This window comes from Crocodylus porosus, unplaced genomic scaffold, assembly GCF_001723895.1.
Source record: "Crocodylus porosus isolate Cpor-Errol unplaced genomic scaffold, CroPor_comp1, whole genome shotgun sequence".
Classification (NCBI taxonomy): Eukaryota; Metazoa; Chordata; order Crocodylia; family Crocodylidae; genus Crocodylus; species Crocodylus porosus.
The window spans coordinates 41031190-41044870 of record NW_017728886.1 but is presented as its reverse complement, the minus strand read 5'-3'; the positions used below and the strand labels follow the sequence as shown (position 1 = coordinate 41044870).

Below are 13681 nucleotides of genomic sequence, written 5' to 3'. Positions count from 1 at the left end.
GCCCTCTCAGACCAGTGGCTCCATGGCTGTGCACCTGCCAGATCTGGACAGGGACCACATGGCTGCCTGGGCTGTGGTAAGGGCACTGCAGCAGAGTCATCTGCACCTCTGGGCAAGCTGCCATGGATTGTGGCTGCACAGTTGGTCTTTGTATGGCACTGCTGTCATGTCCTGCAGTGCCCCCACTCTGTTATCTGGGCAGCTATCTGGTAAAATTTGTAATCTTTGGGCCTAATGTTGAACAGTGCCAAGGACCTTGAATGAAGTTAATGCAAGTAAAGTGTTCAATATCTCTATGGAAAATGCCCATTTACAATATACAGGCAATCCTTGGACTTATGACACAGTTCCTGAAAACCGCATCTTAAGTCGAAACATCGTAACTTGGAACTGATTTTCCCATAGGAACAATGTTATAAATGGGGGATTGGTTCCTGAACGAAGGCCCAGTACCTTACTTTCACCAAAAATAACTAAGAATTTTGTACTCAATCAATTACAGATTAGTAATATAGCCACATTAATTTATTTATATTGTAAATAGCAATCATATTGATTTGGAAGGACTTCTTTGAGGTGACTTTGCTGGACTTTTTGAAGGGTCTTGGTTGGACTTTTTGAAGGGTTCTTGGCTGGAGTCTTCTCAGGAGTCTTGGCTGCAGGTTTTTCTGGGGTCTTGTCTGTTTTCTTAAAGAAAGTGTCTGAGGAAGTTTGGACAGACATTCTCCAGGGAGATGGGTAATGCAGCGAACTTGTTCGCTGGTGTGGCATGGTGTGGTGTATTCTGTCTAGTTCCTTGGTGTATGTAAATCCCAGTGGCCCAGACTGGGTCTCAGTTTACAAGGTTATTCCCCGGTTGTTGTTTTTTTTTCCTCAGCAGTGACCCAAATCTCACCTACCACGTCTTGTTGTTAAAAGGTTTATAATGGGAGGGTGTAACTTAAACACCACTGGGTGACAGGGTACTGATTAACTCTCTTAAGGTTTTTTTTTTTTTTTTAGTAAAATGATCTGACAGTCCATAAAAGATGAAACTCACAATGTGTTCTTTATGATAGATACCTAATAAAAAACCTATCTCACTTTTTATATTGTTTTCTCTAATTTTCTTTTAGGTATCACACATCCAGGGATAGAGGAAATGCCAGTAGCTTGTTCCCCAAAGTACTGATTAAATATTTATCCAAATGGAGGTAAGTATAATGCTTGATATATCTCTCCAGGCATTAAAAAAAACAATTTAGGTAAGTTCAACCAAAGATAAGTTTCAGCCCTTTGGGTTTAAATGGGATGTCTTCCACTTTAAGCCTTTAAACAGTGTTGGGCTTATTGTCTTTATGTTTCAACTTTCTAATGATGCTCCAGCCTGGACTGATCTAGTTATAATGAAAAAAAATTAAGAAGAGTTTTACTTGTCACCATGAAGCTCATCTGCTTTTCTCAGCTAGCCCTCTGCTTTCTGGAGTCACATCATTTCCCGGATCTCACTCCTGACACTGCTTCTTCAGCTGGTATCTCCTGGCTCAACACTATTCTCTTCCTTTCCCACTCAGCTGACAGATGATTCCTCCTTGGCACAGCTATCCCAATCCGCTCTCTTCTCCTTTCACCATGGCCCAGGCCCTCCCTTGTTTACATCTGGGTCTCTCTCTCTCTCTCTCCCCACTAACAGGCAGGCGGGCTGCTCCACGCTCCTTCCGCAGCTGATTCTGAAAAGTGGCTCCCTTTTTTTTTTTTTTTTTTTTGCTGTTTCCTGCCTGTTTCTGGTTTGTGCCAATGCCAGCTCTTTCTCATCATCATGATGTGGCATCAGATCAAGCATCGTAAAGTCAAAACTCACGTCAAAGTCAAAACAGGGTGTCAATTTATAAATGTTCTAAATGCTTTTCATTGTAACTTGAAATATCTGAATTCGAGGACTGCCTGTACTACACTAGGTCATTTTGGGGAAAATATACACTAACTGGCTGTAATCACCATGAAAGAAAAAGGATACAGAGTTGAACAGGGATGGAATCAATTAGGCTTCAGAAATTAAACAGCATTTTGTTGCACTTTTCCTTGAAACCTACAGATTTTATTACAAAATGGCATTCTGTAAACTATTCTATTGGATTTGATAGAGAATTGTTTCTTTAATACACAATTCTATGGCTTGCTTTAGAAGTTCTGTAGAAAGATTGCTTATTCTTTCCCCCTACAAGGCAATATTCATTTTTTTAAATATAGAAAACCAAATCAAACCATGTTTAAAACCCAAGCAGGTAATTCTAACAGAATTAATACCTAAAATGTATTGTATTTGAGTATCAATCTTCAGGTCTGTCCTGGGGCTTAGAGGAATAGGTTTATTTATGATTTTTTGAGCTCCTGCTGATCCTAGTGTCTGCTAGTACGGGAAGCCTCATGAAGATGACTGATGCTGGTGGTACAGAAGAGTTTTGTGTAGTCCCATATTTGCATAAAAAGCATGATATGGACTTGGCAGCTCTGGTGGTTGGTACAACTCTACCATAATGATGGTGAAGTAAAAAAAAAATGCCATTAGGTCAATGTAAAGGCACAAATGGGGATCCATGGTCTGCATTACACATGCACTGATCCCCTGGATTAGTTTGAGGTGCTTTATCCAGTGATAGAAGTGGTTAGGTAGGCAGCACATAGTCACCACCACCATCTCCTCCACAGGCATTTCATTGTTGCTATGTAAGTAACCAGGAAACTCTTATGATCAGATAAAGAAAACTCTACTGTATGTGATTATAGTTTGGTCAGATGTGAAGGTCCATATGAAAAATAATACCCCAGGTTGAATAACAAAGAGCAGCTTGTATTTAAACTTAGCTGTGGTGGATTAAGATGAATTCCCCAAGTCCCTTTGCTCATGGTAGCTTTCAGTTTTGTAGCATTTTTCAAACTTTCTGCTCCTTCAGAGTCATGAGTGATTAATTTTATTGACTTAATCTCAACCCGATGTTTTTACTGCAAATCCCTCCTAAGATTCAGAGTGCAATTTCACTTTAACAAGTTAAGTATGTGGATCCTCTTCTTTATAGACAACATGTTACATTTGCATTTTGCATTTTTAAAAAGCTATTTTTCCTTTGTATCCCTCATACTAAGAAGTTACACATGATCTGCAGAAATTGGCAACATTTATGTTTGTGACATAAACTACTGAAGTCTGTATTGTTAATTTTTTTGCCCCTGAGTTTATAACGTTATAGTGAAACAAGTCTGCAAACAATTCAGTCTTATCCTCAATTGACTGAAGGACACATAGGAAAAGAATCAATAAGAGTGCTTAAGTTTAATATTGAGAACAGAATTATTTTTTGTGAGCAACACCACAGGTCTCTATTCTTTGTTCTGCACACTGAACCCTTATTAATGTTATGAACAGTCACTGTTGTAATGCATAGCGAATATTCAATAGAGGTCTACAGAATACATCATTGGTTCTCAGCCAGGGTGCCATGAGAACTTGCCAGGGGGGCTGTGATGCCACTACCACTGCCCATGTAGGGTGGAACTTCCATGTATGCCTGTTTTCAGGATATACATCAGAGCCAAATAGAGAAATGGCTGCAAAAGAAAGCTATGCTTGCCTGCATCACTTTAAGTAGGCAAATGACCCACTTCTGCTGCAGCCCTTTTTGGCTTGGCTCTGATGTGCCTTCTGTGGTTGGTAGGACAGTTCTACCTGGTGGAAACTGCATCTATCTCCAGGATAATGCTGCCACGAGGAGAAACTGCCCCATGCACATTAGTTTTCAGGACGCATGTTGGAGTAAATTGGGAAGTGCTGCAGCAGAAGTGGTGGGCTTGTCTGCGTGATATAAGAGCCAAATAACCAGGTCCAGAGGGAAATCCAGGGGAAGAGTCCACAACACAGACCAGGGTCATGGGTTTGGGAATCAGATACCAAATTACCAAGTCTAAGGGATAATTGACACATCAGACTACAAGAACAGAGCCAAGTGAGATCAGGAAACCTGGAAACAGACCCACAGTGAAGTCCAAAGCCAGAGTCCAGGAACAGACCTGAACACCTGGTCAGAAACCAGGAAAACCAGAGAGCACGGGGATCAGGAGGCTTGCCAAAGCAGACCAGGGTCAGAAGAGCTGGCTGGGAGGCTGATGCCACAGTTGAGACTAAATGGATAGGTGGGCCAGGTACTCCAGGGAGCTAGCCAGAGGCAAAGCTTGTCAGCCAGAGACTCCAGGAAGGTGTGGCTGCCTAGGCAATTAGTGCAGTCTGGACTGCCTGATTAGGGTCCCTGACAGTGAGTCTGACTCCACTGTAACAGGATGTGCCCTGGGGTGGTCGTGACATCCCCTGGTGGCTAAGCAGTATTTCTAGGGCTGAACTTCCATTGTCCTATACACTGTTAAACAGCAGTCCTCTGATGGGAGAAATTAATGGGCATATCTTGCCCTGGCACTTGGTTAATAGTCATCAGCTTCAGTGAAATGGGTAGCTATTTCTAGATCAAAATATCAGTTAACAGCAGACTCTGTCAAAGATATCTTAAGGCCAGCTTTTCCCCTCCTTCCAACAAATATTAAAAATGGTGATACTCCGAAAGGGTAAAAAAGGAAGTGAGTGGAAATTTTCACCAGGAAATGTACAGCCCAATCACTTGCAAACACCAAAATATGAATAAAAAAGGGGAGATTTGTTTCTGAAAATAAGATCCTGCATCAGTATTTCTACTTTGCATTAAGCTCAGTGAACATTTTTGCACCCAAAACACCTGTCTTAGCTTTAAAATGCTTAGTAGATATCTTACACTTGGTGATCTTTGCTTTCCTGAAGTGACTAATGAGGTGTTTTAAAGTAATTCCTAGAGATGTAGTATAGTCAGATAAACAAAGCCATCCCTGAGATGAAGAATAATTATTTAAGGCAGTGGGAGCCAACCTTTATGGCAGACATGCCACAAATTAGCCTTCACCTCTTCAAGTGCCACTCTGATCTCCTTCAGCTGGCTGATCTGCTACTCTGCACCCAGCCCTGTACTCTTTGCCCAGTTTGCTATTTTGTTTTCTTTTTCCTGCCCTATCTGCTGCTGTGCTGCCCATACCGTCCCTGATCTACTGTGTGTCACATGCTGCATCCCTTGCCACTCCTCAGCCAAGCTACAGGTTGGTCACCCCTGATATAAGGGCTTTGTGTAGAACCAGTTGTATTTTAGGGAAGTGACTGACCAAAGTGGGGTTATGGTCATTATAATGGCAATTTTCTCTACATAATATCTCTTGGTGATTTTCAAACTGTATTTAAGCTTCTGTGGGGCACCCAAAATTCTGATTTGAGCAAGATTAGGGCATCACATACACAAACTCAGTTGTCAGAATTCTAATTTTCAATGCTGTCCACACTACAGAGCCAAGGCAAAGCAGAGGCAAAAACAAGTTTATGTTCTGCTTTTGACTTTTTCAAAATAATCAGTGGATGAGTCTACATGAGTTGCTAACTGTGCAGTAGCCTGATACTACTGTGCAGTAGTGATGCGTGGGAAAAACCATGCTGAAACGCTACTGTGCAGTAGGGGTGTGTGAAATGGGCCATATTTGATTCAGATTCGGCCCAAATCAGGGACAGTGATTTGATTTGTTGATTTGGATTGCTGTCCCCAATTCAATTTGGCCAAACCTGAATCTGAAGATTCAATGCTGATTTGGAGAATCAGCAATTTGGCCATAAACACAGCTTTAAATTATTTTTCTACATACCTCAAGGTACCAGGCACAGCTCATGAATGCTGTGATGCTGGGGTGGATGAAGCATCCCATAGGATGTGGGATCACCACGTGCTTGGCGGTGAGCCCAGAAGTGGACTGAAAGTACTTCCAGTTCACATCTGGGTTTCCTGGGGAGCATGGTGGGGGGGCCATGCTCTCCCGCACCCCCTGGCTTGGCAATCGGCTGTCGGGGGACCCTGGATGGCCCCCCAAACCCAGGAGGCACCAGTTGTCAAGTCGGAGGGGGCACGGGGTGCTCCCCAGTGGACCCAGAAGTGGACTGGAATGCTCCATCCACCCCACCATTGCAGCATTCATGCCACCTGGTACTTTGAGGTATGTAGAAAAAATATTTAAAGCTGTGTCTATAACTGAATTGCCGAAGCTTTCCAAATCAATTTGGAGGGTTCTGATTCGATTTGGAGAAATTAAAGGGTCTTCTGATTTGATTGGATTTGGACGTTCAGCCACTGATTGGGCCGAATCTCCACCGAATTGAATCAGGGACCGAAGCTTCACACAACCCTACTGTGCAGTAGTATTAGGCTAATGCACAGTAACGTCACTTAACAGGCATTTGCTGGTGCTACTACATACTTCAGTTACTGCAGATTTATTTAGTACTTGCTTATACAAGTAATAAATGTGCAGTAACCACTGCACAGTAGCATTTCATATAGACATGCCTAGTGAGATTAAAACAGAAGAATCTTTATTACTGGTAAATATTTAAAATAGACATCATTCTTGGCTTCTTTTTTCTGAGCTAAGGCTGAGTGAAGTGAGGTTGGCAAGTTAAAAAAAAAATGTTTTTCTCTGTCATTTTGTGGCTTAGTCTGAGGCTACTGAAATGGTTATTCCTTGAGTGGAATTGCCACATCTCTGCACTTTACTCTCATTCTCTCAGTTTACATTACCAAATCACTAGAGAGAGCTGACTCAGTCATAGAAATGGCTTCAGCAAGCACACCAACAAAAAGTGAGTCTTTCTTGGCTGTAGAGCGAGATAGTTAGCTGTGTTAATCTGAAGTTTTTCTGCAAGTACATTTGTACCATCTGACAAAGTAGACAGTCACCGACAAAAGCTTATCCCTCTCTTCCTCACCTATAAAAGTTTATGCCATCCTGCCCTTCTTTGCCTTTGTCCTTTTCAGTTTCAGGAGTCTACCTTTACCTGACAATAGTACCTGAATCAGGCTAATCACCAAGCTGTCTGAGAAAAGATACAACACATGAAGAGACCTGGGGATAACTTTTTAATAAGAGTCTGCATGCTTACTGCAAGCCAGAAACGTCTATTGTATCTTAGAAGTCATACTGCTTCACCTGTGACTTATTCCTTTATCTATATGCAACTCCCTCTCTTTTACTTATTTTAGTGTCATCAATTCTGCTTGTCTTTAATAAAGAGTAGCTAGCAAAATTAAAAAAAAAAATGTCAGAGAAATACATCTTACAGCATACACTGAACCAAAGCCACTTGTAAAGAAAGCTTGAGAAACCAGAAGGAAAAAAAATACTGACTTTGAAATTAATGTTACAAGAAGTGTTTTTAAACCACATGTTACAAAGTGGTTAAACTACACAAGGGAGGAAGTAGAGAAAGAAGGAAAACTATTATATAAAGAAATAATTATTCCTATGAAAATAAAAAAGGCTGGGAGTGTATAAATTACTTTTCATACCAGAGCCAAATAGGCCCCTTGGGAAGATAATAAAGGCCTTTTGAACCTCAAAGACTTCTTGCTGCTTTCAGGCAGCTTATTTTATAATATCTGTTTTGTTCAAATTAAAAACCATACTCCATTTGCCAGTACAGAAGTTTTTCAGTCACTAATTTTATTCAGGCATATTCAGCACATAGCACATGGGACAAGGAGTAGGGAATAGGTATTCTAAAGAAAACTAGATTTCCAAAGGGATTTTTTTCCTTTTCTTCACCCTGACCCCACAAACACAAACAATTACAAGAATATTAATAATACTGTCTGCCCTTAGATGGTGTAAGATCTGGCAAAATGCTTCTGGCTCTGTTGCTCAGAATCAAATTACATTGTAATTATAAACAATAGAAAGTATATATGTTAAAATACAAGTGAATGTTTAACAGTTATGCATTTTAATCCTGTCCAATCATATCTGTATGAGAGGTAGAGATGGTATATTTGTGAAATTAATCATATCTATATCAAGCCAATGAGTTCATCAATGAAATAAGTTACCATTTCATGTTAAGCAGATGATGAAATGGAGACCAATTATTTAAGCTGATTGCCAACAGATACTTTTATCATGGGGATTCTTAATGGTTCTTAAATTTTATTATATTTTTTCCATAGCATAACTAGTTTTCTTTACTATCATATCAAATGATGTTGATTCTAAGAAAGTTTTTATTACTCTTTGAAATACTCCTCATGAAATTGAAGAAGGTTTAGCCAGAACTTGAAATCTCTTCAAGGAACTTGGAAGAGTAATAAAGAAAAATATGAGCACCATAGGCATAGGCGACACATGGTGGGGGGGCAGAGTGGGGCACATGCCCCCCCTGACATTGGCCCTCAACAGCTGGGGAGTGGGGAGCACTGGCTGGTGCACCCCCTGAGAAGTGTCGGTGGCACATCTAGCTTTGTCATTGGCACTTCCAGGGTTGACCTCCACCTCCCCTGGTTAGCGACTGGAGATCGCTGCTGGGGGACTGCCCCCCCCTGTTGGGGGACCCACCCACCCCAGTTGGTGATCGCCCTCTGGTGCCCCCCCAGAGTCAGGAGGCACCAGTTGCCCATGCTCCAAGTGTTCCGAACTTACAACCTTCTGGCTCTGTACCCAGGAGGCAAAGCCCTATGCCAGAGAGCCAGGGCAACTGCAGAAGCTTTCCACAGTGCCTGCCTAAACCAGGACCACACTCACATACAGATATTTGCTCAACAGCACCCCATACTTAAAAAAAAAATTAAAACCCTGGATCAAGAGCCCAGAGCTCTGCAAGAAGGGGCCAGAGACAGCCACAAACATCCCCCTTTTCCCTGCCTGCATCATTCCTGCCTGCATCATCCCCCTTTTCCCTGCCTGCAGCAGGGCTGCTGTCTTCTTTGTGCTCAGCCCTTAACTGTCTCAGCTGCCACAAAAGTCAGAACAAAAAAAGGCATTTTGGCCCCACCATCATCTCCTTCCTCGGAGACACTATGAGTGCTTAGATTGAAGCACGGGCCTAAGTCTGGGCCTTGGCATGGCATGCTGAACCCCATAGGATTTGGCATGCCATGCCGAGGCCTGCACCTTTCCACCCCAGAGCCCTGCCAATTGTCTGATTGGTTCTGTGGCCCATGGCAGCTTCCATGTGTCTTGGTGAAAAACATTTTCTTGCACATCCTTCCAGCTTCTTCCCCTTCCTCAAAGACACTCTAAGTGCTCCAATTGAAGCATGGGCCTAAATCTGGGCCCCCGTGTGGCATGCTGAACCCCATAGGGACCATAGAATTCAGCATGCCATGCCAAGGCCGGTACCTTTCCACCCTGGAGCCCTGCCATTTTTCCAATTGGTTCCGTGGCCCATGGCAGCTTCCATGCATCATGGTGAAAAATAAAATTTCGGTACATCCTTATGCAGGTTGGGCTGTGGGCCATACCCAGGCCTGAGCTTACAACTGCCTGGCTTTGTTACCAAGGAGGCAGACCCTTAAGCCACAGCAACAGCAGAAACTTTTCACAGTCCCTGCCTACACCAGGACCACAGTTATATGCAGATGTCTCTTCAACAGCACGGCACACACAAAAAAATCAAATCCTCAACCAACAGCCCAGAGCTCTGCAAGAAGAGGCCAAAGGCAGTCACAGAGATCCCCATTTTACCTGTCTGCATTATTCACAGCTCTGATATAACCGAAGCCTCCAGGGGGCTTGCTTCTTCATGCTTGTCCCTCAACTGTCTTGGTCGCCCCAAAGTTCAAAAAGCACAAAAAAAGCCATTTTGGCACCAGATTCTTCCCCTTCCTCAGAGACACCCTGAGTGCTTCAATTGCAGCACAGGCCTAGATCTGGTCCCCACTGTGGCATGCCAAACCCCACAGGGCCCATAGGGCCCAGCATGACATGCTGAGGCCTGCACCTTTCCACTCCGGAACCCTGCCACTTGTCCAATTGGTTTTGAGGCCCGTGGCAGCTTTCATAGTTTCATAGTTTATAGGGTCAGAAGGGACCTGAGGAGATCATCTAGTCTGACCCCCTGCCATGGCAGGAAAGAATACTGGGGTCAAATGACCCCAGCAAGATGTTCATGTGTAGTGGTGAAAAGAAAACATTTCCTTGAACATCTCTGTGCAGGAATGGGGGCAGCTCTAGGCCATACCAAGGTTTGAACTTACAATTTTTCAGCTTTGTACCCAACAGGGACTCTCCTAAGCCAGAGCAACATCTCTAATACTTCATCTCCTACTCATTGCTTCCCCAGAGCACCCTTTACCTTTCCAGGAGTGGCTCTTTTGAAAACTTGGTGTAGTAATGTAGGAACTTGGAGTATGATCTAGCAAACCTTTACATTGGGTTGCCTACCTGAAGACTTACCTATTGGGTAAGGAATACTCAACTGAGGAATAGTAGTAGGGTAGGCTTTTAAGGTACTATTACATGACCGATTGATTAAGTATCAGTAGAACACAGCAACATGAGTTTTTGAACAATTCGGTAGTGTACGAATTTGGCTCATTCATAGATTACTAGATTCATAGATGAAGGGTCGGAGGGGACCTGAGAAGATCATCAAGTCTGACCCCCTGCCCTGAGCAGGAATGAATACTGGGCTTATATGACCCCTAGTAAGTTTAAGCTCATATGACCCCAGCTAGGTAGTTATCAAGCCACCTTTTGAAGATCCCCAGGGTAGGAGTGAGCACCACTTCCCTTGGAAGCTGGTTCCAGATCCTAGCCGCCCTAACTGTGAAGTAGTGCCTCCTGATGTCTAGCTTGAACCTACTCTCAATCAACTTGTGGCCGTTATTCCTTGTTACTCCGGGAGGCATGCGGGGGAACAGGGTCTCACCCATTTCCCTCTGGTCCCCCCGGGTAAGCTTATAGATGGCCACTAGATCCACTCTCAACCTTCTCTTGTGAAGGCTGAACATGTCCAAGTCCCTTAGCCTGTCCTCGTAGGGCCTGCCCTGCTGCCCCCTGATCATGCGAGTGGCCCTCCTCTGGACCCTCTCCATGTTGTCCACATCCCTCCTGAAGTGCGGTGCCCGGAACTGGATGCGGTACTCCAACTGTGGCCTGACCAGTGTCACATAGAGAGGGAGGATCACCTCCTTGGACCATTTTAGAATCAATAATGACTCCAAGCTCTTTCTGCCTCTGTGCTTTCGAGAAGGGAGTTCCCCAGCCTGTAGGTATGCTGCTGGTTCTTTCTGCCCAAGTGCAGTACTCTGCACTTGTCAGTATTGAATCCCATCCTATTCACATTTGGCCACCCCTGTAACCTGTCCAGGTCTAGTTGTATCCTCCCCCTCCCTTCTAGCATTTTCACTTCACCCCAAATCTTGGTGTCCTAACCTTTATTAAGTTAAAGAGCAATACAAAATACGGTTTTATTCTTATTAAGAATTAATTGTTAGAAATTCTCCTTTAAATGATAATATGCAGAGGTATCATTCTGGAATTCTTAATCCCTCTTAGTCTGTGCCATATCACAGGTTCCTCAAAGGCACTAACTTACATGGCCCCTATATCAGAATCTCAAATTACTCCAATTATTCTCCTATGAGCTCTGATGCTTTTACATAGCCCGCCCACAGCTTAAGAAATTGAAAGAAGGTGGGGGGAAATGAAAACAGTTTTCCTTGGCCTAACTTCACTTTATAACCTTTGAGATGGGCGATAGAAATCTTGGAGGGATAGTGAGAGTGGATTTATCTCCCAATCTATAGTTATCAAAAGGAAGTGACTTCCACTGCACAGGGCCCAGCCATATGAAAACACCATGTTTTGACACGGGCTGCTTGAACAGTGAGGGAGGGAAAGCAGAGTTATGTAAAAAAAAAGAAAGCAGGTTATGAGAGGAATGAAAGTGAAATGGTTTCATAAAAATAAAGAGTAGTGCACTTACGTGGAGACCTAAGTCTGACTGAAACCACTGGCAAAACTTCCATTGTCTCAATAGGATCAGGATTCAAGTGTTAAATTAAAAGCCAGGTAGCAAATAGTTGTAAACCCTCCCTTCCAGGTTTATCATCATTATTATTCACCACTTGATTACCAATTGCATTGTTTATTAAAACAGAAATGTCTATACTGTTTTGTGATTTTCCAATCAAAATAGATTGCCTTTCAACTTATTGTGAAAAATATAAAGAGCAGAAATAAAAAATTTTGATTTGTACTTGCTCCTGCTTGGGCACTCTTCTGTCCCTGCTGTATGGGACACACACACACACTCACTGCGCTGACAAGAAGCACATTCCTCAGGTCTGAAGCCAGTTAAATATGTAGCAGGCAGGGCTGGAATACTGTGTCTCACCAGGGAGGTCATTTAGTAAGCCAGGTAAACCATGTAAACATTTGTAAGTACATTTGTAACCCGTGTAAACCATGTAACCCAAATGGAAACCAAGTAAAGCATGTAATACAAATGTAAGTACAAGTGTAACTCACTCCTGCTTTTGCTACTGAAAACCAAATTAAGACAGTAATGGATTGTTGAAAGACAATGACTCCTGTGATTGACTGACTCCTTTCTTTTGTGAAGCTATGAGCAAAAATTTGCATCAAAAGAAAGCATCACCAGGCTACATCACTGGTGGGCGTGGTCATGCATCACCTCTACAAACTAACTCCATGAAGAAAGAATAAAATAAAGAAATAAACCCATCCTTCTGTTCCCCATGCTTGCCACCAGGCATCCCCTCTCCCCGCACCCCGGCCAATGCCGGCCAACATACTTAACTCTTGCACCCATGGGACAGTAGGTGTTGGTGTGTAATGATCCTCCCCCCTAAACCACTGTCAGCCTCCAAGCAGCAACCCTCTACCATGTGTAATGAGCCCCCTGTCCTGCTTATCCTTCCCTCCACCCCCATCCACTACACTGCACACACCTGCAGACAGACACAAATGTTTAGTTGGTAAATTTTAAAATAATTTATTGTACTGAAAAGAAAGAACAGTGTTAGTTGCTGTCAGCAATATGTGGTGCTAGGGAGTCCTGAACAACTGCTACTTGACCACCTTCTCCTTGATATCTCCTCGGACCCTGTGCTGCTGCCTGGGCATGTCTCTGTATGACTGCTGCCTGTCATGCTTCTTCAGCCCACAACTCCTGAAAACTTCTCCACGGGGCTCACAGATATTGTGCAGCATGCAGGCTGCTACTATAAATGCCAGGATATTTTCTGGCTTCACCTAAAGCTGGCATGTAAGAGCCCACCAGCGTCCTTTCAGTCGGCCAAAGGCACACTCAACAGCCATCCTGCAGCTGCTCAGACGGTAGTTGAAAAGCAGCTTCTGTGGGTTGGAAACATTCCCTCTGCAAGGCTTCATGAGTCAGGGTGTTAGGGGGTAGACAGCATCTACTTATATAACCAGGGGAACAGCAACACCATGGATCACTGTCTTGTGGGCTCTGGGTGCATAGTGTTTGCAAAATTTGTTTGCAGTGATATCCTTTCGCACCTGGCATACATTATGACTTACCACCCCAGCCATGCAGGAAGCCACACCAAACTGTTTTGAGATGTAGCAGAGGCTGCACGGGGTGGCCAGTTTCATAATGGCCATTGCCACTCTCTTGTCTGGTGAGATAGCCCAACACATGTTGGTGTCCTGCTTCACAATGTAGGGACCCAGCATCAAGATGATATTTCATAGATTTCATAGATTTCATAGACATTAGGGCTGGAAGGGACCTCGGGAGATCATCGAGTCCAGCCCCCTGCCCAAAGGGCAG

General features: G+C 43.5%; 1 long non-coding RNA gene across 1 annotated transcript in view; it reads left to right on the top strand.

Moving 5' to 3' along the window:
- The first annotated feature begins 7401 nt into the window (after positions 1–7401).
- LOC109308600 overlaps positions 7402–13681 on the top strand; it is an 11663-nt gene continuing 5383 nt past the window's right edge. Inside the window, exons 1-2 of the long non-coding RNA XR_002100649.1 lie at positions 7402–7413; positions 10033–10034. This is a non-coding gene — a long non-coding RNA (uncharacterized LOC109308600). The remainder of the gene's footprint in view (positions 7414–10032; positions 10035–13681) is intronic.